Below are 27,538 nucleotides of genomic sequence, written 5' to 3' on the forward strand. Positions count from 1 at the left end.
TGATCACTGCCATCGTCCACTGTGTTGTTATGGGCTATTTATTGGGATATTTAATTGACAATCTCTTTCAGGAATTCTGGTTTGGCTGCTCAATATACAGCCATCTGGATAATGAGAGAGGAAGTATAATCATGATCAGGGAGTGTAGTATTTTTCTCTCCTACAAGGAAATTGGATGTAGTTAGGTAAGAAGTGTCAAAAGGGTCGTCATTTAACTTTAGTGAGGAGATGTGAGTATGTGTTGTAAGAGTGGTCCATTCTTTGTTGGCCAAGAAATAAGAATTCATCACTCTTCTAAGGTGATATATCAGACTGTTGACAGCTGCTTCTCGTTTTCTATCAAAGTGTAGTGCTGCAGGAGGGATGGAATGCTGTATCAGTCCGATGCCTGCAGTTGCAGGGAAGAGCTGGTTTTTCTCAGGATTGTTTTTCAGAAAGGCCTTGATTTCCTTAGCTGCTCTGAAGAAGTTTGTGCCATTATCACTGTAAATGTTCAGGGGGTGACCTCTGTGAACATAAGTGAACAAAGAGAGGCGAGCAATGTAGTTGTTGTGAGATCAGGTATCATGTCTATGTAGAGTGACTTGGTAGCTAGGCAGTCTGGTCTTGTTCCACCTCACGCCAATATTTATGAGAATTGAGCCAGCAAATTGTCTATTCTAGTGTTAAGAAATGGGTACACGCACACTTTGTGTATTTCGCGTTAATTGTTCAGAAGTATCTGCATTCAACTTACGACCCTTGAGACGTGCATAAATGTTGCTTCTTTACCGCCCCCCTTGCTGATGGGATCCGAAACTTGCCTTTCAGAGATGTGATTAAGGGTTGAGTGCCATGATGAAGTAGTCGAAGTTGTTCCACAATGATAATTAGATTAGTGAGATGATGATATATACCGTATACAGAATGATCTAATATTTCCCCCCACTAGAATTAAGATATTGTGCAGTCTTCTGCTGACAAGGAGATGGCTTCTTGATCTATGATTATGGTTATAATCAATATGATTTAATATTTTCTGTGACAATAATTTACGATACCCTCATTTGTTGAACAAATGTATTTGTGTGTGGGGACCTTATCTGCAATTCTCGGCCATTGTTGCATTGCCGTTAATTTATATGCTGGTACTGTGGCTATTTAAAATGGATTTAAAATCCATTATTACGTCAATAATTTTGATTTTCCTTATTCGCCCAGTAAGCTAATCCTTGACTTGAGCATGCGTAGTGTCTGTCTTGAACGGAGCGCTCTGCAGTTGTTTTTCTGTCTCGTCAAGAGTTCCCTCTTAGCAGTGCTAGTGTGCAGTTGAGTGGACAGTCGCTGTGAAGAGGTAGCGTGGACGGTATTGCGTAGTGATTCTACGAGTGTAATTCGTACGTTATGGGGGAGCAAAGTGGTGGTGAGGAGTCTCCTGATCCTTCAACCCTCACAGTTGCTCGGGAAGAGACAGTTCAAATGGACCAGGATGAGATTGATAGTCCAAGTGAGAATAGTGGCACAGTGAGTAAATCGAATACACCAAATGCGGTGGTGAATAAAGACGCTGGTGCTTCGATTTCGAAGACTGAGTCGCAGGAACTTTATCCTATTACTCATTATGGACCTTTCATTATTTTTGTGGAGTCCACAGAAACAGGCAATGTCGGTAAACATGCATTTTCTATGAGAAAAATATTCCAGGCATAAAATCAGTGGCCCGCAAGGGACGAAATAGGGTACAAATAGAATTTGTATATGCCGTACAGGCAAATTCATTTCTGAAGCACCCTTTATTTGTTGAGCTTAAAGTTACGGGCATACTTACCTAGCTCTAATGTACTGCGGGTAGGAGTTATCAGGGGTGTAGAGAAGACCTTGAAAGAGGATGCTATATTAAAGCACTTAAAGTCTCCTGCTGTTATAAAATCTGTAAAGCGTTTGAACCGTGGAATTGTAAACGAAGAAGGAACACAGTATGTCCCTACTGGATCTATAAAAGTGGTTTTTCGTGCGCAGAAACTTACACAGTTTGTGTCATTATATCAGGTGCATTTAGAGGTGGAGCCATATGTTTCTGCTCCCATCATCTGTAAAAAATGCCAGCGGTACGGTCACGTTGATAAGCATTGCAGAGCGACCAGTCCCAGGTGGGGGAAATGTGCATTGCACCATACTACTGCGAACTGTACGGAAACTTTCCTGCAATGCGTGCATTGTCGCGGCACCCATTCAACTGGAGATGTTGACTGTCCAACTCACCAACAGCAAGTCCACATTAAAAAGATCATGAGCCATCAGAACTTATCGTTCAAGGACGCTGTACAAAAAGTCCAACCTAGTGAATATAATGTAGTAGACAATTCCCAAAATTTTCCCCCTGTAACTGGGGAGGAGCAGACTCCTACTCAGTCGAATCCCCGTAAGAGAAAATTCACACAAGTAATTTTAAAATCATCGAGACCGGTACCAGCCCCAGGATATGCTAAGGAAGGTTATCAAAATTTGGTTCGAGAGATTCCCCGCATGGAGATGGCAGCTTCAAAAGTTACACCTGTTTCCAATGGCGCAAGCCGGCGGATGGAGGCACCTTTGGACGAACCTGTTGCCACGAGTAGCGCCTCAATGGCGCAACCGCTTTCGTCATTTCATAGGCAAAGAGAATATCTTCAAAGTGGTCTTTATCAATCTATTCAGCAATTAGTACAATTATTGGGTGATCACCCCGCGTTAGCTCATATTGTATTCCAGTTAAGGGACAGGGTTTGCAGTTTTATTCAATTCTATGATCAGAATTACTCAATGGAACGCTAGAAGTCTCATGAACAAACGTCATGAGCTATTTAAATTAATTCAGGAAACAGTACCTCACTTTTTAGCTATACAAGGAACTTGGTTTAATCTTGAGACTCGCATTAAGTATCCTAATTACAAAGTTGTACGTAATGATGGACCCGGTTACGGTGGGGTTGCCTTTTTGGTCCACTCGTCCGTGACATATCGCATTCATTCGAATATTCAGGCCATAACCCCTACATATGTTATAGGATTATATTATATGCATATTTTACTTGTGAATATATACTGTCCTCCTGAATTTTCCATTACTGACAGACAATGGAACCAATTCTTTCAACAATTTACTACCGAACCATATGTTTTTATCTTTTGGGGACTTTAATCTTCATCACACACTGTGAGGAGGAAATTTGGATACACTTCAAGGTACACAGTTCCTTAATGCAGTAAATAACCATGCTCTTGCTATTTTGAATGATGGCTCTCCTACGCGTTTGACTGCGCCTTCTGCCCCTCCTAGCGCAGTAGATTTAACATTGTGTAAGCGAAATATGGTGTCTATCACTACATGGCATACTTTGAGTGATACTTATTCCAGTGATCATTTCCCTATTGTTACTTCTTATGGTGTAGGCAGACCCTTTTCTCCACCGCAACACACATCTCAAAATAACATGATTCGATCTTTGAGGAGATTTAAACCGCAAATATATACCGCTTACATTGATGATGCGTTACAAAAAATACCGGATTTTTTCATATCAAACTTTGCTGCAGATTTTAACAGATTATATTAATCTTCACCACCCCATCATCGTTTCACCCCCTTTATCTTCTAGGAAACCTGCGCATGTTAAGTGGTGGGACGAGGAATGTCATTTGCTGATCCAAACCCGCAAAGTACTTTTTCGACAATATAGGCAGCACGCAACACCTGAAAATTACTTCCGGCGCAAACGACACATAGCACAAACTCGCCGAATTTTCCATCAAAAACGTCGTGTCGCTTGGAGGGAGTTTATATCGTCCTTCACGCGTCAGGTTCCAATTGCAGACTTGTGGAATGCCATCAGGGCAATCACACGAGTTACGCAGCACTCCCCTGCCAAGACCATCCCAGGTCAGGTATTATCTGATTTTCTTGTTAGAGAGACGCCAGATTTTGTTGTACTGCAGTATGTTTATTCCCAAGACCCACTAGACGCACGTTTTTCCGTATTGCTACAACCCTGCGATTATCAGGAATTAGAGGCAGTACTCCAATCGTGCTCAAATTCCTCCCCAGGTCCAGATAATGTATCATATCAAATGCTCAAATTATTACCTATTAGAGCAAAGAAGGCATTATTAAACAGGTATAATGATATTTTTCGTAATCATAGTACACCTGTTAGTTGGAATGACTTTTTTCTAATTCCCATTCTTAAAAATAAGCAATTACCCACTGAGGTTAGTAATTATCGTGGTATAGTACTCGGTTCGTGCCTCCGTAAAGTCTTTCTAAAGATCTTACTTCGAAGACTCATATGGGTATTAGAATACTATAACTTGACGCCTCGATATCAATATGCCTTTTTTAAGGGACGCAGTACATCTGATGCATTTAATAGTTTTGTTATCGATTTACTATTAGCTCGTCATAGAAAACATAGTACCATAGCGGTTTTTCCTTGATATTCAACGGGCTTATGACTCCGTACCTTTGAACATATTATGGGAAAAACTTGCAACTCTTAAGATTCCTGAGGGATTTATTATCATTCTCAGACAACTTCTGACTTATCGCACACTCAGATTTAAATTGACACCTTATACAATCCAGCCCCGGCAGGTAAGTGATGGGTTGCCACAGGGTGATATTCTAAGTGGTATTCTTTTCGCTCTTTTCATGAAAGATTTCGAAACGGTCATTTTACGTCATGCTCGACTACAGGCGTATGCTGACGATTTTTTGCTTTATTATACACATGAAGACTTACAGCTCTGTAGACAACATATTAGTTTCACGCTTCATGAAGCTAGAACATGGTTAGCGGCCCATGGGTTAAATCCTTCCATAGCGAAATGTCGAGCGATGATATTTACACATCACCGAACCTATGACCGATCGCCACTTGCTTTTGATCGGTATGAAATACCAGTGGTTAGTCACCATAAATATCTTGGGTTATTTATCGATCAAAAACTTACATGGAAACATCATTTTTTATATTTGCGTTCTAAGAGTGAACGGTATATTCAGGTCATACAAGCTGTAACACGTAGGCAATGGGGGGCAGATCCCGTTGTGGTGCTATCTTTGTACAAAACCACTATTAGATCGATATTGGACTACGGATCACATATTTTTGACTTGGCATCGTATACTAACTTGAATATTCTTAACACTTGTCAATATAAAGCAATACGCTCCTGTATTGGAGCTTTAAAGTCCACACCTACCAATACACTTTTAGTCGAATCCTGCGAAGCTCCCTGACAAGTACGTAGAAAAATACTTGCGACGAAATATTTACTTAAAAAGTTTTCTTTAATTCCGAAGTTACAGTTACTCTCGGAGTATTACTCCGTACGGCGTCAGGGTTTACGCAGATTTCCAGTACTGTTTCATGCTTTTACTACATTGAAGTCGAAACAGTATACCTTATTACACAGTGTTAATTTAATACCCTATACTTTACCCTATCAGGTTTCTTATTATAAGCCTCAAATAATATGGCCTATACGTAATGGCTCTACTAACGTTACTTGTCTGCAGGGGACCGAGATTTGTCCTGTTAAACGAGTGAAATTTTCTAATATTCCCCGAAGCATAAACATTTTTACAGATGGGGCAAAGAACATTAATGGAGTTGAGTCCGCTTATTATATACCTTCTCTAAATGTTAAAGAACAATATGGTTTGCCTAGTGACTGTTCGATTTTTTGGCGGAGTTATTTGCCATTCAGCAAGCTTTACTTTTTGTTCAACCACAGGGATATACGCGAGCTACAATCTATACGGATTCGCTGAGTGCATTACAATCTTTGGTTTCGTATGAGTTATCCTATAATTGGTATATATACAATGTCAAGAGTCTCCTTTATAAGCTTGACAATGTCGGTATTTACATAACTTTAGTATGGGTACTAGGTCATGTGGGTATCGAGGGCAATGAAAAAGCAGATTGTCTTGCAAAACAAGCTTCTCGTCTTCCTGTTCCGAATACTAACAATATTGTTCCAGCTTCTGATTATGTAGTTGTTATCCGACAGGAGGGGCGTCAAGAATGGCAGAATTTCTTTAGACAGACTGCACAAGTCAAAGGTCACTTCTATTATCATTTACAACCAACACTTTGAGTTAAACCTTGGTTTATACGAGGATCTTATACTAGACGACATATTATTAACATCATTCGGTTACGGTTTAATCATGCCCTTACACCACAATATCGATCACGTTTCCATTTAACGCAGGATACAACCTGTTTGTGTGGTACAAATATCCGTGATGGCGACTCCAACTACATTTTATTTGAATGTTCTTTATATGCTAACCCCCGTAAAAAACTTATGACTAATCTCAAGAGACTCAAGCAGGTTTTTCCAACCAGTGTTTCTTGTTTGCTCTGTAATCCTACAGTCGAGATTATTCGAGTGCTAAATTTGTTTCTAGATGAAGCCAATATCGTGTTATAATTCTGTCTGTAATATAGGGTGAGAATTGCTCATGCTTTTGAAGGTTCCATTGAGTGATTCCTCATATCATTAGTGTATTACTTGCGAGTGCTATTTTGGATTCTTCGTGTGGGTGAAGCTTTAGACGCAGTGTGATTGCAAGATTGGAAGTTTCCCGTATGACAACAGTCTGCTCTAGCAAACTAGGGTTGTTATGTGATATAGTGAAGTTCAGTGTTTTGTGTTTTTCTACTTGCAAGCTCAAGCATCAGTTATTGAACTGAAGTTTTTCATTTATACTAGTGTGTTTACATGAGTAAGCGAGTATTGACTGGGTGAAATGTCGTAGACACAGCCCATAAGCATCAGCAAGCAAGCAAGCTGTCTCCTCAACTAGCGAGCGAGGAGTCTTGTTCTGAGCGAGCTGTGAAATGGACGCATTTAGCCTTGTTCCTTAGAAGACTTTGAAAAGTAACGAAATGGAGCTGGATACTCCCGGTTAGGCGGGAGATACAGTAGGCAATATGCCTAAATACGTTTTCAATCTTATGTTCCTCTAGTGATAGTGATTTGGTATTTTACTGATTCTTTTAATTCTACTATGTGAGTGTTGACTGTGGGCCTGCGTACCAAGGCAGGCAGATTACCTCTTAAAACATGTTTCTGGTGTAAGTTTGTGATAAAGGATTACGCTAATTTGGATACAAAACCACCAGCATGTAAGTAATATTTATTCAAAAATTATTTTGGAGCAACGCCAACTTCAGTGGATTACTTGGAGGTGACATTGTTTACAACCGTCTTGGAATTTTCAACAACATTATCTTGTCCGTTTACGAAACAACGTTGTCTCTGTTATTTAATTTTAGGCCTACCTCGAGTTATCGCCTATGTAGTGTGAATTGAATCTGAACTCTATACCCGGTATTTGGAAATTTAATAGCAGACTGAAAAATTTAAATCACTATTGATAAAATTCTCATGTAAAAGTGATATGTAAATTTAATTACGAGGCGAATCGGAAACCCGCGGTGAGCATATGTGCATTATGTCATTCCTACCTTGCTATTATTGAGATTGTTGTACGTTTTTGGTTTTTTGCACCATATACGGTGTGCGTATTGTTTTGGTTGTTCGTATTGTTATTATTATTATTAGTATAGTTATTTTTATTATTATTATTATTTTTGCACGGTGTGTTTCTCTTACTGCCTGTTTTTCTGATTTTGAAATGCGTGCTCTGATTGTATCTGATTTCGTGTGATTTTCCAAAATGTGTCTTGTTGCTATGTTATCCCTTTTTTCCCGATGTCTCCCGTGTTCGGTCTTATCTCATGTCCTCATTGTCGTGGTTCCAAGGCCACCTCGTAGTTAATTTAATAACGACCATCTTGGTCTTTTGTAAAATTATTCCTTATAGGAAATGCCACTTTGTATGGATTTAATCTCATGATACATGTAATTATAATTTTATTATTATTATTATTATTATTATTATTATTATTATTATTATTATTATTATTATTATTATTATTAGTCATGTCAGTACTCCTCGGTTGCAGAAATCTGAAATTTCTTTGCCCGGTTCATGAACTTCGAGGTGATTAACGCTCACATTCCTTCTTACGTAGTTTTGTTTTCTTCTTGCTTTGTTACGTCACTAGCCTAAATATTTATTATCTGGTGAACGCTAAAGATTTTGGCAGGCTTTGCCTATTATTAAAAAAATTTAATAGCTTGGGTCGTGAGTTGCTAGTGAACCTTTAGCGTGTGTTGTTGTTCTGTTTACACTGTGGAACATAATTTTTTTTTCCTCCCTTTGTAATATTGTATGAATTTGGGGAATATTTTTCTGGTTCCTAGTTATTAACTTTTGGTTCGGTTCTTTAATTTATTTTGTAATTTTGGTTCTGCTGCCACATATTTCGGGTTCGTGTGTATGGTGTGTATTGCCTAGTGAGTGACAAAAGGAAGATTGAATCCTTGTTGCAACAAGTTAATTATCTATGGCCAGCAATTAATTTACAAAGGTATACCTTAAAGTTTAAAGTCTAATATTAAAATTAAAAATAATATTTTTACAAAAGGGATTTGTTAATAAGATTGTAATCCTCTTCTGTATTATAATTCTGCTACTGGTCTGAGTTAGTACAATTTAATAATATAATATTCATTTATTTATCTTATTGCTTCCTTAATTATTAAATTTTTGAAAGTAGGAATCTCTTACTGTAAGTTTTAATGAATTCTGTTCATTTATTTAAATGTTAAGTGTTTTCAAAGAACGTTAGTTACCCTTTATTTTTTTAAAGAAAGAAAGTATTTATTTAACTATAAATGCTATGAATTGTTTTTTTCTTTAAGTAAACATCGTATTTACAATTTTATTTCGTCTGTCATTTAGTAGTTAACAATGTTGACCTGCCAACCTGTCAAATGTTAACGTAAGATCCAGCCCTTTTCACTCCCTATTTTGCCCTCCACGCGTCGTATTTGGTGCTGCTGCCCTTATGGTAAGTATTGTGTTTTGTTTTCGTTGTTGTTTGGTGCATTTCTTGGTAAGTGTTAAGAAATGGGTACATGCACACTTTGTGTATTTTGCGTTAATTGTTCAGAAGTATCTGCGTTCAACTTACGACCCTTGAGACGTGCATAAATGTTGCTTCTTTACCGCCCCCCTTGCTGATGGGATCCGAAACTTGCCTCTCAGAGATGTGATCAAGGGTTGAGTGTGATGATGAAGTAGTCGAAGTTGTTCCGCAATAATAATTAGATTAGTGAGATGATGATATATATATACAGAATGATCTAATATTTCCTCCCCACTAGAATTAAGATATTGTTCAGTCTTCTGCCAAGAAGGAGATGGCTTCTTGATCTATGATTATGGTTATAATCAATATGATTTAATATTTTCTACAGAACATTAATGCAACATTTGAGTGGAGGGTTCAACTCCGATATGAACAGTGGACTTGAATTTCACTCTTGTTTATAACAATCTGAGATAAATCAAAAACAATATGCAGCTACTCTCTGTACTTTTTTAATATTGAAACTTTTGTTATGAATAAGTCATCATCAAGTCTCTAAGAAGCATTTGTAGCATTTTTTGAACTGGGAGATCAATACGAACATCACATTTTCATTTATTCCTACTCATAGGATCTTGATTCAACCATCCAGAACTATGCTGACAAACTGTATTGTTGACAATTGTGTTCATTTGTGGTCGTCTGGACACTAAGTCAGCGGGTTTCTCTTTGGACGGCACATGGTGCCACTCATTTGTATCTTTAGCAACTTCAAACTGGGAGCCTTTAATGTTTTCTTTAAATAGTCTTGTCAACAGAAAGGCTCCGCAAATCTCAGACTTTGAATGGAGAGTTATGAAAAACCAATTTTTTTAAAGCTTTGCTGCCTTGCATTTTACACAGAGCAGCATTTTATTGCTAAACAATCTGACATACACACGTAAATGCTATTTGTTGAGCCCGCAGTCAGATGATTATAGAGAAGAGATGTTCTTGAGTGGATGACCCTTCATGGTGTATGTAGTTGAGACTAATGTCAGTCTTGACTGAAGCGTTGATTTTAACAAGTGTTTTTGCTGTTTTACTTGAATGATTTATGACAGGGTAATAGGCTTCAATTAATGAAATACATTTACAAAAATTAAAAGTCTCTTCATAACATCTTGCCCCCCTTGAAAGGAGTTTTTTCAACTAACTATTGTAATCTTATACGTATTATAAAAATACTTATACTTAACATATGCGTTAATACAAAACTCTATACATCATATTTTTATGATTAAAAAAATAATATTCAAATTATATCTTGGATGAAAAATAACACAAAGTTAGAAATATCACAGGAAATCTTGAATTCAGTTCTCCTTGTCATCCCCTTCAATGGGAAGAGGGCATATTTTCTTGATGCTTCGTGTGAAAGTTCCACCAGCCGTCCAAACGGTTACAACCGTCACCTCGCCATCTCGTCCAGGGTCAACTTGAACTACCCTACCTCTGGGCCACTCTAGAGGAGGGATGTTGTCCTCAATTAATAGCACCAAAGAATCAACACCAATACGTCGATTGGTATCATGCCACTTGACGCGTTTTTGCAATTCCTGCAGGTATTCTCGCTGCCATCTCTGCCACAACCGCTGCCGAATTTCCTGCAAGTGCTGCCAACGTGACAAGTGGTTATCGGGTTCTCTCAACAAATCCCTTTGCACAGGTTGCACGATCGAGTCACTTAGAAGAAAATGTGCTGGTGTTAAGACTTCTAAATCATTTGGATCATTTGGCAAGGGAGTAAGGGGACGTGAATTTAATACAGCCTCTATATCACAAAGAATAGTGTAGGTTTCTTCGAAAGTTAGCACGCGTCCCTGTGTTTCAGTCAGCAAATATCTTTTCATCATCTTTACAGCTGCTTCCCACAATCCCCCAAAGTGGGGTGACCGGGGAGGAATAAAACTCCACTGTATCTGCTGCTGAGCGAGTGAGGAGGTAATGGTCGTTGACCCCTTTTCCAAAAAGGACTGGATATCTTGTAGTGCGTTGGCTGCTCCAACGAAATTCTTCCCGTTATCACAGAAAAGCTGCTTGCACAAACCTCTTCTCGCCGTAAATCATTGCAGTGCAGCTAAGAAAGCTTCGGTCGTTAGCTCTGACACCAACTCCAAATGCACTGCCTTGGTACTGAAGCATGTAAATACAGCTACGTAACTCTTGCAAGTATGAATGAGGCCCCTTCTGTGGCCTTTTCTTACAGATATTGGACCTGCATAGTCCACTCCTGTGGTAACAAAGGGTCGAACAACTAACGTAACCCTTTTTGGTAAATCTGCCTTGCGTACCTCTGGAACTGTAGGATGGTAACAAAAGCACTTCAGACACCTCTTGACAATCCTTTTCGCTTCTCTTCTGCCGCTGATAGGCCAACATCGTTGTCGAGTTGCATGTAGCAGTTGCTCTGGGGGACAATGCTTCAGACGACGATGTTTATCTTCCATGATCATTCTGGTGATGTGATGATTTGCTGGTAGAAGCACAGGATGTCTCTGTTCTGATGTTAGCTCCGAAAAACGAAGCCTTCCTCCAACCCTAATCAATCCATCACTATCCATAAACGGACTGAGTGACTTTAGAGAACTCTTCTTTGGGAGGTCTTGATTATTAATTAAGCAATGTAGTACTTGAGGGAATGCTTCTAATTGTGTCCATTTGACTACCTGTTTCTCTGCTTTACAAGTTTCTTGTATTTCTAGTGAACCCTTTTTCCTTTCTGGCGGTTTGAGTTTGCAATTATAAATGAATCTTTGACAATATGCTACTATACGGCATAATTTCGGAAATGACGAGAATTTATTCAGTAGAATGCCGGTTGATGTTGCTGTCAACGTAACTGGTGTGACCTTCAGCTCTGGTGGTTCTGTTTCAAATTCTTCTGAATTCTCTGGTTGTTGACGTTGTGTGCGAAGCCAAGAAGGTCCACTTCACCACAGCTTTTTATCTGCTGAAGTAATTCCCCTTGAGAGAAGATCAGCTGGATTTTCAGTCGAAGGAACATGCTTCCAGTTGGTTGCATCAGTGACTTCTTGAATCTTTGCAATCCTGTTTGCCACAAATGTCTTTAGCAGCCTTGGCTCAGTGTTGATCCATCCCAAAACAATAGTACTGTCACTCCATAATCTCATCTGACCAATTTTTTCTTTCAGAGCACTCACTGTTGTTCTGACAAGTTGTGCAAGAAGAAGGGCTGCCTCCAATTCGAGTCTTGGCAACGAAATGGTTTGTAAGGAGATACTTTCGTCTTCGCACAAAGTAAATTGGAAATGTAGAGACCACTTTGCGTTTGACAAACTGCATAAATGCATGCTCCAAAAGCCTTCTCAAAAGCATCACTAAATCCAAACAAATCAAAAGAACCAGAGCAATTCCCAGGATTTATGTTTCTCATAATTCTGATGTTGTTCAGTCTTTCTAATGACGTATTGTACTCATTCCAAATCTGAAGGTGCTCTCGAGACAATGGCTGATCCCATTCAAATCCATCTACCCATAAGTGTTGCATCAACATCTTCCCTTTGATCAGTACTGGACCCACGAGTCCTAGTGGATCAAAAATCTGTGCGATTTTGGAGGCGACTTCTCTTTTGGATCTTGGTGACTGCTTTTCCAGCTCAACTCGAAACTGAAGGCAATCTTGTGCTGAGTCCCAGAGGAGTCCAAGAGTCTTACTAGCTTCACCTTTGTCTAAAACCAGTAAGGTCCCTTCGTCGCGTTTGCTCTCCAAATCCTGAAAGATCTCTTTGCTGTTGGACCTCCATTTCCTCAAATGCATTCCACCACTCTTGAGTATATTTTGTATTTGCCGCCGTAGCCAGATCATGTCTTCTAGAATGTCTCCTCCACTTAAGCTGTCATCTATATAAAAATCATCGTGAATAGCCTTTGCTGCTGCTGGAAATTCATTTTCATGAAGATTAGCCAATTCAGTTAGGCATCTCATGGCATGGTAAGGTGCCGATGCTGCTCCGTATGTTACTGTATTCAACTGATAAATCCTCACAGGGGCTGAAGATTCCTCTTTCCACAAAATCTGCTGGAATGCTCGATCTTCAGGATGGATGAGTATTTGCCGAAACATCTTTTCCACATCTGCCGTCATGACGTACTTACGGCTGCTAAATCTAAGTACACTGTGAAAAAGAACTCGCTATAAATTAGGTCCTGTCATGAGCTTGTCATTGAGTGATGTCCCGAGTGATGTTTTTGCCGAGGCATCAAATACCACTCTGACCTTTGTGGTGTCACTATCTGGTCGTACCACTGGTTGATGGGGTATGAAGTATGAATTTGGTACATCTTGATTTTGGTTTCTTTCAATCAAGCTCATATGTCCTAGTTTTTCATATTCATTCATGAAATCTGCATAAGCTGTCTTGAGTTCGGGGTGTCTGCTTAACATCTTGACTAATGATTCTAGTCTGTTTAGTGCTCGTTTTCTTGATTCTCCGAGGATGACATCTGGCTTGATAGGGAGCCTTACGATGAATCTTCCTGTTGTATCTCTCGAAGCAGTGTCCGTGAACTGTCTTTCACATATTCTTTCTTCTGATGTGTAATGTTGAATCTCCGGAATTGCTTCTTGTTTCCAAATTTTTTCCATCTGATCTGATAATTGTTGATTGCTAATTTTCATGCATGTTGTTGTTGATCCTTGTTTGTTCTCAAAAACTTCACCGCCTATAATCCAGCCTAATCGGGTGTTTTGCAGAGCTGGTTGTCCTTCAGCTTCATTCTTGGGTGGACCTATGACTATTTTCCAATAAAGTCCTGCACCAATTAACATGTCCATGTCTCCAGGCTTGTTGAATGTTGGATCTGCCAAGCGAATGTCCTTAGGAATAATAATCTTGTCCTTCTTGATCTCCAACTGTGGCAATCGTCCCGTTATAGTTGGCAAAACTAGAAATTTTGCTTCCACCTCAAATCCGTCATTCCTTGAAGCGAGGTGTACTCTCGTTATCCTTTTTGTTTCCACTTTGGAACAATCTACTCAATGATCTGAGTGTTTGTCTTGACATTCGGTAAACCAAGTTTCTTATACAGACCTTCCTTTATTAGATTCGACTGAGATCCCGGATCCAATAAGGCTCGGCATGTCATTCTTCTTCCGTGAACATCTTTCACATCAATTAAAGCTGTTGACAAAAGTATTTGTGATGTTATTCCTTTCGCCAAGCTCACATTGACTGAAGCAGGTGAATGCTGAGATTCGACACACAGGTTTATGGGCACTTGATTTTCTTTAACATTTTGTTTCTGTTTGTCATCTTCCTCAGCATGTAAAAGTGTGTTGTGAAGAAGTCCACATTTCTTGCATTTTGATCCTCTGCAATTTCTTGCAATATGTCCTGGCTTCAAACAGTTATGATACTGCCCTTCTTCTCGAAGCAGTTTTCTTCTGTCTTCAACTGATCGTTTAATTAATTCTTCACATAAAAAACTGGGGTGACTTCCACCACACAGATTACAGCTTGCCTGAGACGTCGTCATAACAACTTTCTTGCTAGGTTGTTTGTCCTTCGGATTTGCCTTCGTGTTCAATGCCTTGGTTTTGTTATGATTTAAAGGCATATATGATTGGGAACGCTCAGTTAATAATTTCAAGAAATCATCCAATGTTGGCATCTTGTGTGGAGTGTTGCTTTTCACCCTTCCCTGCCAGTCTCTTTGCTCAATGAAATCCAGCTGCTTCTTTGCTAGATGAATAACCAATGTGTCCCAAAATTGTACCGGTTGCTTCATTGCTTTTAATGAAGCCATGTGAGTTTGAATATGAAATTGCAATTGCCTGAGTGATTCAGATTTGTTCTCTTTAAAAACTGTAGGAAACTTGAAAAGTTCATCTAGATGTGTCTCGATTATCATCACTTGATTATCATATGTATCTACAAGCAAGTTTCACGCATTTGTGTAGTTTTCTTCTGAAATGGTAAAACCTTGAATGACTTTGTGTGCCTCGCCCTGCAGAAGACCGATCAGATACTGATATTTTTGGATATTTGTTAGTTGAGTATCATTATGAATGGTTGACTCAAAACTGTTCTTAAAAAGCAACCATTTTGTGAATTCGCCGTTGAATTCCGGTAATTTAATTTCTGGTAATTTATGTATTCTTCTGTTATGATGTTGTGGAACTTCCTGTTGATGAACAGCGTTGTTTACTGCCGTGTTCATTTCAGCTAGTAAATTATTTTGAACATCCTCTGCTTCATCTATTATCGTTTGCAGTTGCGTAACTGTGCGGAAATAAATAGATTCAAATAGCTCTCGCTCTCCCTCACATTCCTCTTCAAACTGTAATGCAGCTGTTTCATCAATGATCTCAGTTTCCTCTATTTTAATTTGTACTTCTTCAAAAGAATTCCATAGCTCTTCACATTTTTTAATTTTAACCTTCGCCTCTTATTTTGACATGTCAGCTGTAATAGACTTTATTATTCTTGTTAACGTGCCTTTTACTCGACCACGCGATTGTTTTAATTTAGTTAGTTGCGACATATTGAAATTAAGGTTATGCTGTGAAAGTTCGAAGGGATTGCGTGAAGGTTATGTATAAATTCAAAGGAATCGTGTTTTGAATTGAGGTTTCGTTACTTTGTGGTATACACACACAACTGAACAACTTCCTAAATGTTCACTGGTAGAATAATAAACCTTCTTAGATTTAAATGCACGCGATTATAAACCCGAATTGAGATTATCACATGTTAGACATTCATTTTAGTATTGTTTATCGGACTTGCGTAAGTTAAGAAACGCCTTCATTTGGTTTCCATTTTATTATTATTGCCAGGGTGGCATAAACCAATTTAACAAATGAAAACCGCCCAGAAGGGCAAGGAAAAGAAAAGAACAAAAATAGGAGAAAAAAATTGGTGAGCATGTAAGAAGATCACAAGATCCAACAGGTAAATCCTTTACATAATCTTAAACTGGATTAACTTGACGTAAGACTACAGTATGGCATTGGATAAAACTACTAGTAAAAGCAAAAGAAGAATAGGATTACAATAGAATACAATAATTACCTAAACAGCCCTTGACCAGGTACTAGGAAATATATAACCATAAATATATCATACTAAAATTAAATATATCGGCAGAAATTTTATGCACAACATATAAGGAAAAGAATTAACTTAAAAATTAAAGATAGTCATCTCCTCAAATTAGTTTTCTGTGCACGTCAGCAACCCTATGGGAATGCCACATAATAAAGACACCACCAGCAACAATGAAAACGAGAAGCTACCGTTGCATAGACATACAACTTCAAACATTCACAATACACAGAAATAAGTTAAGCTTAGGAAAGAAGATACTGACAGAATACAACAAACCACAAACATGGTAAGTTCAAGAAGTCCAGGCATCAGTTAAGTAAGAACACGCTACAGATCATAACAGCTGATCCAGCAATGCATGATAACAACACAGCAAAAAACTCATCAAATTATCGAACATACCCACACCGACAGAACTCTTCATATAGATGACCTACGCAGAGATGTCATATCATTTCCAGAATTGAAATACTAAGAGAACAGCAATCCACACATAATTTCAAAATAACCAGACGTTGACCAAGGGAGAACATGTTGCGAAGCAATAACACATTACACAGTAATCCAAGTTAATTAAAATTGCAATTAATTTTTTAAATCAGTGGAGTAGAACCACTAATCAGTGAGCCAATAAATAAATTTTTAAACCCATTAAATACACGACCAAAATCTAGAAATTATATTTTGCAATTAATCAATTGTAATGCTACGTATACACTCCATGCATAACCCGTCTAAAGAAGAGATAAGATCAGATATAGTTATACTCACAAATAAGAGAAACACTGAGAAACTGGATATGAGAAAAAGATCAATATCCATGGGTTACGGTAAATAATTACTCAAGGCAAGCTGAATATAGTTAGCTGCAGTTCGAGACTTAAAGATCTTTCAGCAACGAGCTATCAGCAACACCAAGTCAAGAATAGTATTAGGATATAGGAACTCATAATAACGTGATTTTTTTGACAGCTGTCTTCTTGACGGACCCTAACCTCACATTGAAGGACAATAGAGCGTCGCTAACCTCACTGCTGCCATCTTTACGGCGGTAAACCTCAAGGCTGCCACCTTATGCATGTTATAGCGAGAAATTTAAAATCCAACAACAGAACGTCGCTAACCTCACTCTTGCCATCTTGATGGGCTTAAACCTTACTGTTGCTACCTTGTTTATACGCTTTTGTGTTAGTTTACTGTTAATCGCTAAGCTGTTCGCATCATCGAAGTAGAGAGAAACAAATGTCAAGTAGATTTAAAGAAGAATCTGTTAGTAGAAGATAAAAGTCCGTCGTGGAAAAACCCACTTCTAGGTATATTTGCGAAGAGTGTGGAAAAGCATTTTCCCGAAGCTATCACAGGAGACGTCATGAGATATCATGTAGGACAATTTTTCAATGCAAACATTGTAGAAGAGAGTTCAAGAACGCATACAACGCTCAACGTCATGAAGCCGCGTGTGATGTAGCTTCATCGGGAACAAAATACAAAGAGCTCAACCATATTCAAGGGAACACTGATTTATGTACACCTCTGCGAGAGATTTTTAATTCTCCCTTGTTGTCTAGACCTGCTGCGAGTTCTGTTACTAAGCACAAATTTCAAGATAAAGAGAGGCAAGATCATGATTATGATAATAAGGATAATGATGTTGATCAAAACAGTAGTAAAGGGAAAGTAGAAGAAGAAGAAAATTCATTGCCAATAGAGCTTGATGATTTTACTTCATTTCCTAAGCCTACTACACGTTCTGTCGCAGTGCAAACATCTCAAGAAGAGATGCAAGGTAAAGAAGAAGGAAATTTCAACGCTTCATCGCTATCGAAACAAGTTAAGTTTGTACCTAGAAACGCTACTGCTGAAGCACGTATTACATCAAAACAAGTCCCTACACATCAACTGTCTGCATATAGACTCCAAGTTCACAACAAGCCTCTGTTACCCTATGTAGATATAAGGTGCTGTAAAGACGTTTACAACTGCCAAGAGCCTATCATGATGCTGGTTACACACAGTACAAAGAAGATATTTTTGAAATAGAGCATGAATTACGTCGTGGAGGTATTATTAAGTAAGCGCTTACCCTCACCTAAGTCATCCATCTGTAGTATATAGTCGATCGAGTAGCTATATTCGTATAGATTATTTCCCAACATTCTTCCTTCCTTAGGGTGTTAACTCCGCCTCTAGTTGTAGAGCTGGTCTCAAGCCCGGATAAAGAGAGGAGAGGCACCCTAGCCCTTTAGCCCATTAGCCCTTTTGCCCATTAGCCCTTTTGCCCATTAGCCCTTTAGCCTATTAGCCCTACAAGGAATGTGCAGTAACCTAATCTTCTTAGAACAAAGGTATCCCCTGACATATTCTAAACACATGCTGTATCGAGTACAGTGTTCGGTTCCACTTATTTATCGTTCTAAATACTTCAATCAATGTTCCGATCACATGATAAAGTTAACGGCATAGAGTGCAGTGTTCGATTCTAGTCTTGTTATGTTTCTTTAGTGATTTGCAAGTCTAAACATGCATAATGACGTCATCACTGCAGCACGTGCTTACTCTAGCTATCCCGATGCAGGTTTAAACTTGTTCGATAAAGCTATGCCTTGACATAAGAGGAGGCCTTAACAGCTTATGTATAGCTGCTATTGTTTAAAGATAGCTGCTGTTAAGAAAAAGCACGTAGAATTTTTCAAATTACCCGCCACCACATTTCAAAGATATGAGGTTTAGTGCTGTAAAGATACCTGCACGATGCAAAGCTAGCTTTCTTCATCAGAGCAGCCACCATCTTGTGTGAGCACCTCTAGGCCGTATCATAAGGAGCTGTGTATAGTCACCGCCTTGTCGCTGCTACTTTGCGCAAGCACCCCTAGGGCGTCTCATACGAGCAGCAGCCATCTTGTGCAAGCGCTCTTAAGCTGTCACATAAGAAGCTATGTATAGCCGCCATCTTGTAGAATTAGATAGCTGCAAATGCCAAAGGGCCTAAGTAGGGATCGAACCGTCGATCTCATCATTAGACTATGTTTTTCTTGTTCCTGATACTGCAAACCTAAGTATCAGGTTTTGCTCTACGATGCACCGTTTTCGAGATATTTAACATTTTGCATTTAAGCCCTAAATTTAATGAATCGAACCTGCACGGCACGTTATACTCTCTACCATAGCTAAACCTGATCATGTTAGGAAGACTTGCTTCAATACAAGCTAAAACAGAGCGAATGCCAAAGGGCCTAAGTAGGAACCGAACCGTTGATCTCATCATTAGACTATGTTTTTCTTGTTCCTCGTACTGCGAACTCAGGTACTGGGCAGAAAAATTTATGTCCGTTTTGCTCTACGATGCACCGCTTTCGAGATATTTAACATTTTGCATTTAAGCCCCAAATTTAATGAATCGAACTAGCACGACGCGTTAGCCTCTAAGCTAGCTTTCTTCATAAGAGCAGCAGCCATCTTGCGCAAGCACCCTTAAGGCGTCTCATAAGGAGTCGTGAATAGCCACCATCTTGCGTCCGCCATCTAGCGCAAGCATCCTTAGGGTGTCTCTAGCCATCTTGTGCAAGGACCCTTAAGCAGCCTCATAAGAGCAACCGCCATCTTGCGCAAGCATCCGTAAGGCATCTCATAAGGAGCCATGTATAACCGCCATCTTGCGCAAGCATCCCAAGGGCGTCTCATAAGAACCTATGTATAGCGGCCATCTTGCATAAGCACCTTTAAAGAGTCATGTATAGCCACCATCTTGTGCAATTAGCACCGAGAGATTGCTGCTGTAGAATTTTTCTTTTTAAATTATCCGCCACTATATTTCAAAGGTATGTACCTAAAGAGTGTAGCACTGAGGTTTGCGATGTAAGATGGGTGATGCTAGCTGACAAAAAAGCGCGTGAGTTTGTTTACTAAACAAGAGCACGTGGAATTTTTCAATTTGCCGCCACCACATTTCAAAGGTATCTAGCGAAAGATGGCAGCACGGTGCTCTGTTGATTAAAGATGGCGGATGATAGCTAACAGAACTTTTCAAATTACCCGCTACTACATGTCATAAAGAGGGCAGCACGGTGCACTGTAGATTAAAGATGGCGGATGACAGCTGACGAAATTGTCCGCATGATAGCAGCACAGTGCTCTATTGATTAAAGATGGTGGATGACAGCTGTCAAAAAAGCACGTGGCTTTGTTTACTAAACAAGAGCACATAGAATTTTTCAAATTGCCGCCACCACATTTCAAAGGTATCTAGCTAAAGATGGCAGCACGGTGCTCTCTTGATTAAAGATGGCGGATGATAGCTAACATAACTTTTCAAATTACCCGCTACTACATGTCATAAATAGGGCAGCACGGTGCTCTGTGGATTAAAGATGGCGGATGACAGCTGACGAAATTGCCCGCATGATAGCAGCACAGTACTCTATTGATTAAACATGGTGGATGACAGCTGTCAAAAAGCACGTGGCTTTGTTTCCAAACAAGAGCACATAGAATTTTTCAAATTGCTGCCACCACATTTCAAAGGCATCTAGCTAAAGAGTGTAGCACTGAGGTTTGTGATGCAAGATGGCGGATGACGGCTGTCAGAAAAAAGCACGTGAGTTTGTTTCCAAACAAGAGCACGTGGAATTTCCCGCCACCACAAAGAGGGCAGCACTGTGCTCAAAGATGGCTGCTGTCAAAAAGCATTTTTCAAATTATCCGCCACCACATTTCAAAGGTAAGTAGCTAAAGAGGGCAGCACTGTGCTCTATAGATTAAAGATGGCGGATGACAGCTGTCAAAACAGCACGTGGATTTGTTTATCTCGCGCTAGTGAGGTTAAGTTGGTAGCACTAAGGTTTAGGCCCGCCAAGATGGCAGCACTGCGGATGACAGGTGACGAATTTTACATCTACTACGATAAAGAGGGCAGCACAGTGCTCTGTGGTTTAAAGATGGCGGATGACAGCTGTCAAAAAAGCACGTAGCTGTCAAAAAACACGTGGATTTGTTTATCTCGCGCTAGTTAGGTTAAGTTGGCACTACTGAGGTTTAGGCACGTCAAGATGGCAGTACTGAGGTTAGCGATGCGTTGTTGTCTGTCAAAAAGCACGCGGCTGTCAAAAGCACGTGGCTTTGTTTATCTCGCGCTAGTTAGGTTAAGTTGGCACTACTGAGGTTTAGGTCCGTCAAGATGGCAGTACTGAGGTTAGCGATGCGTTGTTGTCTGTCAAAAAGCACGTGGCTGTCAAAAAACACGTGGCTTTGTTTACCTCGCGGTAGTTAGGTTAAGTTGGCACTAGTGAGGTTTAGGCCCGTCGAGATGGCAGCAGTGAGGTTAGCGATGCGTTGTTGTCTGTCAAAAAGCACGTGGCTTTGTCTACAAATTCAAATCTCGCGCCAAAATTCAAATTTCACGCCAAAATTCAAATTTCCCGCCAGAATTCAAATTTCCCGCGGGAGGAGGCGCCAGGACCCGCTTATTATACTACTCGTGATGAAGGCGGTTCAGGGAAATATAAGTTTTAGAGAGCGGAATCTGATAATAGGATTGATTTAGATCTAACACGGTAAAGAACATGGGCGGAGAACCGCCCAAAACATGTAAATCTGGCAAAGGAATAGATTGAAGGATGATTGTGCGATTAAGAGATCTGTAATCGATAACGGCACGGTATCCTCCAGAGGGTTTAGATACCAGGCAAACCAGAGAGGCATAAGGAGAAATGGACGGTCTGATGACACCATTGGCAAGCATTTGATCGATAATCCTTTCGAGTTCTAGCATGCGAGGAGGTGAAAGAGGTAAGGAGGAGTTCTAACAAGTTGGTTGTCAGACAGTTCAGTATCGTACTCCAATACATCCGTCAGTCCTAACTTGTTGGTAAATACCTCAGGAAATTGATGGCACAAGTTACGGACTTTATTAGCTTGTTGATAATCCAAATGATCAAGATCCAACTGATCGATTTCATTGTTCTTCCCTGGTAGCGGCCTACCTACACAAGAAATTCTGAAGGTACCCAAAGGAGCATCAATAATATCGACGTTACAATTTGAGGAAAATTTAAAGTAGAATTGTCTAGCCTGGAGGTCCTTGACAAGAAGTCAGTGCCTAAAATAATACTACAAGCTAGCTTCGGAGATACCAAACAATGAACCTTCCAAGTAAAATTACCAATACGCAATATCACGTCAACAGATCCAAAAATTTCCATATTATCCTTATTAGCCGTGACACATGCAATTTTGACTTTCTGCAACTGAGGCAGTTTACAAGAGGACCTTATTTCATCATACCAACTGGCATCAATTAATGTGGGCCATTGACCTTCGATGTGCGGAGGTGAAAGACGGTAAGCACCGAGCTCGATAGCTGCAGTCGCTTAAGTGCGGCCAGTATCCAGTAATCGGGAGATAGTGGGTTCGAGCCCCACTGTCGCCAGCCCTGAAGATGGTTTTCCGTGGTTTCCCATTTTTACACCAGGCAAATGCTGGAGCTGCACCAAAATTAAGGCCACTTTCACTTCCTAGACCTTTCCTATCCCATCGTCGCCATAAGACATATCTCTGTCGGTGCGACGTTAAGCAAATAGAAAAAACAACAACATCATGTATTAAAGTGACAACGTTACCCGAGTCATTTAAAGCAACAAACAGTTCATTATTCAGCTCTGCCTTCGCGAAGGTACTTTTAGACTCAACCAAATCGGAGATTTTATTACATTCCTGCCGACAAATAACTCTCTCTGAATCCACAGAAAATTCAGGGGCAAGATTCATAAGTATTACTATTAACCTTTAGTCTTGTTTTGCGTTTTTTAAAAGAGGTTGGGCAATTATTCTTAATATGCTGCCTCGACCCACACAAATAAGAACAAGGACCAGTACTACGCTTTATTGACGGGCGAGCATTCCGAAGGTGGTCACGTAATCCACAATTATACCATTTTTAAGATTTCCACTATCCCTAGATTGAGGCGAGGCCGGGTTAAAAGGAGGAGGGTGGCAGATGGGTCTGTCCGCGTCCCCGTGCTTGACATATTCAGCAAAGGTACAAGCAGCCTCTAATTCCACAAAATTAGTCGGGCTCTTCCTGAGGAAGAGGTAGGATCGGTTGTAGGGAGGAAAACCTTTCAGAATATGTGCTACCATTTCTTCTTCTGGCACCGAAATTCGAAATACCATGCAATAAAACCTCGAGTCTAAGATATAGTTGAGTCCTAAAACAATATTGAGGAAACAAATTTTGCAGTGCTAAAGAAGGAATAAATTTTGATAGTACAAGCTCATGAAATTCCGTAATCTTTATATTCTTCGAAATAGCTTCAGAAATTTCACGTTTCAGGATTCCCTCACAATGGCGGAACAAGGCATTTAGAAATATTCAGTTCACCACTTGGAACAAGTTGAGTTGAAAAAAAACACTTACAGTGTAGTATCTTGCCGTAGTCGTCAGTACGCTTCAGCATCATGTACTTACTTACGTATGGTAAAGGTAACCCTTAGAGTGCACTCAAAAATTCCAGGCGAGGTGCATGAAATGATAACCAAATTTGAAATTAAATTGCAAAGATCACGAGGGCGTAAGCCCTATCAAACCAACTTCACCCTGGGTCTATCCACCCCGCCAAGCGGAGAAGCACGCCGTCCTTCCATCACAGAACCTTATTGGCGACAACCCAGAAGCCAGAAGTCAGACCACAGTCGCAATGTTTACGTGCGCATACTCGCTCGGTGGAGGGGGAGAGTGGCGAGATACTTTATACCGACGACACTAGAATGCAGAAGAATACTGGAAAAGGCACTGTCTGGCCATACACCACAGATGGGCTCAATAATAACTTTAAACCCGGTGGAAGTTAATGTTTATAAATATTGAAAACCATAGTATCTGTGACCATGAATCACTTGATGAATAACGCAGCGGCAAGCCACATTAAAGACACGAATTTCAATGGCCATGCCGCCAGCACTGAAGTATTCACAGAGAAGATATACATTATTACTCCGGTAATAAGAGGATAAATAAAATAGCTAGTCATTGTTGAAATAGGGATCAGCAGAAAGGAAAAAGGAAGCAAGGAATAGTATTGGGTAATATTTTGGAGATAGTATTTATTATTAATACTATTATTTATTTATTTTCCTAAAATTGTACATGTACAAATACACGGAAGTGCCTCCATCCCCGTATGTATGTGTGCATATTCTCCGCTGAATATTCACAAATATATAGGTAATTTTAAATTTACATATTTACAAATGTTCCGCTTTTTCTACGCTAAGTTGTCTACTGCTATCCTACAGTGTGTCCCTTTTCGCATTCCTATCTCTTATCAGTTGTCTAAAAAGCACTGGTGAAAGGACTTGGGTTAAGACGCAGCAGGTCACTATGCAAGTTAGGTTCCAAAAAGTATAAGAAAATAAAATATATAAATGCAACGTAAATGTTAATCTAATAGCAGTTGTATATTATTGTTTGAAATAACTCCACATGTTGTATATGAGCTGATAATGTTTTTAAATACAGAGGATATTATGAGTAAAATTTCCACGAACCTACTACGCTGGCGTAGCAGGGGGAGAAGTGATACTCCCACGTGGCGCGTCCCAGGTGGCGGATAGGGGGTCCTAAGCGGCTTGCTGGCGGACTTGAGGGAAATAAAATACCTCTCGCGGACCAAACACGCAACCCCCCTGTGGGTTGGGGGACGCAGACCAAGAATACACACACGTTATTCCCTGCCTGTCGTAAGGGGCGACCAAGGAACCACGAAACTACTTGTGATTAGTACCACCATGCGGAGAACATCATGGTTCGCTTTTACTTGCGCATAGTACCACTATATTAGGTACCAAATAGGTTTGTGATTAGTATTATAGGAGCACCGTGCGATCGGCTTCTGCAGTACCTGTGATTAGTACCACCATGTGAGCGGGACCATGAGATGATAGCTACCATGGTCCTGCCTTGTCTGTGATTAGTACCCACTCTATGAGGAACACCGCAGGATAGTGCAGGTCCCTGTGGCTAGTACTCTTATGTGATGAACACCATAGGTTTGCGTAGCCTGTAAATGGCGCCGCTTGGTCTGTATTGCATGTCGAATTTCATAACCTGTGTGTAGTACCATAATGTGTGGAATACCGCGAGTCTCTGCTACTTTTGATTAGTACCGCAACATGACAAATACCATGTTCTACCTTCCTAGAGGTAAGTAGCGTTATGCGGGGCCGATAACTTGGATTTTCGACCCCCTTTAGACTGCAAGCATCATCCATTCAGTGTTACGCTATAGCAACAGTCCCTTGGTCAGTAATCCTATTGTTTTACGCCAGTTTCTGTGAAGGTAAGGCATTGCGGGTCGCATCCACTGATTGCCTTAAATTCATGTCCATTCATTCATTCTTCGTCCTCACGTATTGAGTTCAGGTCAGTGGAGAATTTTGGACTTTTAATTTGTCATACCATTTCGTACCATTAGGGGCCGATGACCTCGATGTTAGGCCCCATTAAACAACAAGCATCATCACCATCAGGAGTTAAATTTTGTAAATATTGTAAATGTATTAATGATGAGCTGTGTGTTTAAAAGGAAAAAGTTAGTGTAAATTGTATAATACTGTATTTTAGGAAATTGTCTTCCTGTCTGTTCATTGACAATTTAATGCTTGATAGTAAGGTATTTTTGTGCGCCATTTGCCACCAAGGTAGACACCTCCATTGCATTTGAAGTGATTTGATTGTTCATTTCCGCTCTCATATTTTTTTAAATGTGAGATAAATTATTTATACTCTCCTTGTGCCACTGTGAAATTTATTTTCTCAGCTGTTTCTTGTTTAGGCCTATATATTTTATTCCCTTACTTCTTTATTCTACTTTTCTTATTTCTTACTTACAGCCTTCTGAAGATATTAAGGAGGAAATATTCATAGAAGAACATACTGATGATCAGCTGTTGCCGTACATCAAAGAAGAAACAAAGTACGTACACTACGAATCCTATATGGAATATATTGTACCTATTCACAGTTGTGTTCAGTAGTGGTTGGTTTATGTCCAAAAGCTGGCCATTTTCATCAGTTTAATCGTTTCTTTACAAAGTTTCATTTAAACGCTAATATCTTAAAATCCTGTTGGTTATATTTATCTAAAATATTCAGGAAATGTAAGATCATATTTTTGTTCCGTCATGTAGTTATACTGAATATATATTAATATATATTAAATGATATATATATATATATATATATATATATATACAAAAATAATCTCTGGGAAAGCTAGATATTTTTGTAGTGTATTTCTTTACAATACCTTTAAGCAACCATGTAAAATGTGTTCTTTCCTTCACTGTCAATGCATCATTTGTTCATCACATTCTTATTATCTGAAATGCCGTCTGCAACTATTACCTCCAGATAGTCTCAGTAATGTTGTACGTTCGTACTGTACCAGGAACCTTGTGTGGCCTGGAACATAATTTTATTTAATGGAAGTCAGCGTAGCGGGGGGACCCTAGCATGCGATGTAGCGCAACAGAACGGTTCGAGCATGCATACAGCAAGCAAGATACGTCACGCAGAGAACACCCCCTGATATTGTCGAACATACTACAAGAAATTGTACTAACTTTGGAACCAACTGATATATCAATTAATGAGATACGCCATCGTATAGCCCATTATTTACATTCAAACATACTGCAATTTCATTAATGTCGTCCTACGGACTTAAAGAGTAATTCAGGTATTAAAAAACTTGATTTTTACACGAGAGGAGGAAGCTGAGCTCGGCAGATTGGTATAAAAGAACGGGGTTTTGCTAGGTCAAGTCAGTTCAATTCTCAAATCGCTGCCGTCGTGTAGTCATGCTGTCTCACATGAACGGGTTCGCGAGGTTCGAACTTAAAACATCACATCGTACGAACTCAACGGTAAAGTTTTCGCCAAGACTTATAAAACAATAACTCGTGTTGGAACTTAGAAACTTTTCTAGTGATATGATACTAACATAATAATTTCAAAGTGTTATCAAAGATTTATGATATTTAATCACTGTACAGACGTAGTACTTTCCACTGCAAATCGAACAAATTTAATTGATTTAAACTTCTATTCATATTCAAATGAAACTGACTTTAAACATTCAAGAGAAATGAGCGTATGAATATTAAGACGATTTTCAAGTGAAATAATTAAACATTTAATCTGTCGAACTAATCTATTTCATAAAGTTACCTTAAGTACGTGTGTAAAAATTACTGGTTGAAGTTTTAATACGGTTAAACCTTCATCACAAGTGAACAGTATTTGACATTGTATGACATTGCCGTCATAGGAACTTGTAAATATCCGCGAATTAAGTATTTCGTTATGGTGGATAAGACTGATTTTCGTGTGTAAATATGTTATAACTGTGCTTCAACATAAACAGTGAATCCAATCTAATGAGCAATAACAATCATCTA

Source organism: Anabrus simplex, chromosome X (genome assembly GCF_040414725.1).
Source record: "Anabrus simplex isolate iqAnaSimp1 chromosome X, ASM4041472v1, whole genome shotgun sequence".
Lineage (NCBI taxonomy): Eukaryota > Metazoa > Arthropoda > Insecta > Orthoptera > Tettigoniidae > Anabrus > Anabrus simplex.